Here is a 1,089-nt window from a genome sequence, read left to right on the forward strand (position 1 = left end):
CTGCATACCATCATGCAAACCCATGCAAACCCACTTACAAATGCTTTAAAGTGCCTTAATCACTCTGTATCCAATAGCTACTGTTCTGTCCAGCAATAAAATAAAAAGCTCTTGAACCCAAGACCCTGTACACTATACTCACAATAGTTAACCAGTAAGCCATCACAGCAGTACAAACAGATCCTCACTATAGCAAAATCAAAATGTACATGTGAAAGGAATCTATATACAGTTTTATGTTGTATAACCTACTACATAACATAAATATGTGAACTGGAGTACTGCAATAAGTCCAGATGTGAGGTGTCATTGTAATAAAGTGTTGAAATCCCCCAATAAATACAAGGACCCCATACAGTGTATGTACACATGAATCATGGATACCAAACAAATATATAATATGTAATGAATGATAAATCAATGCCAAACAGCAAATAGTGTGCAAATTTAAAATTAAGCAATGCTAAGCATTGCACACCCCTGCTTACTAGGTGTAAGCAATGTGTAGGCCAGCCAAATCAGTTTGCCCATTGGTATACTCCTTTAAGCAATGCCAACCTTAGGTAAACAGGTTTGCCGATAACTTAGCATTTTCAAAACTTTCTAATCATGGCAAAGTGTGGAAAATTGGCCCTATTTAAACCCCACAGGTGGGAATACATCTCATAACTGGTTGCAGCTCCCTCCTGTAGGCACTATGGCCAGTGTGGGTAAAGGATCTCGCTTCCAGGCACAGTGCTGGGGCATCCAGGAGTCCAAAGTCAAGGCAGGACATCTTGTCAAAGACCATGACCAGAGACTGTTGCAGGGCCAGTAACAGGGCTCCCAATATAAAGTGGAAGCCTGGGACCATCTCGCCAGTCACCTCACTAGTGCCACTGGCATCCCTCGAACTGGTGAGTAGGTCAAGCATCACTATGCCAACTTGAAACGGAGAAAGAGGGAGCTCTTGGATCAGTGGATCCAAGAGGCTAGGGAGATGGGTGATGTCCTAGCCTTGTGTTAGTATCATTCTACTTCCAGTTTAATGATTGCCAGCTCATGTATATTATGAATAGGTATGGCTAAATGTTCCTCTTATGTCTTTGA

The sequence above is a fragment of the Protopterus annectens genome, chromosome 5.part1 (genome assembly GCF_019279795.1).
Source record: "Protopterus annectens isolate FY-2018-M chromosome 5.part1, PAN1.0, whole genome shotgun sequence".
NCBI lineage: Eukaryota > Metazoa > Chordata > Ceratodontiformes > Protopteridae > Protopterus > Protopterus annectens.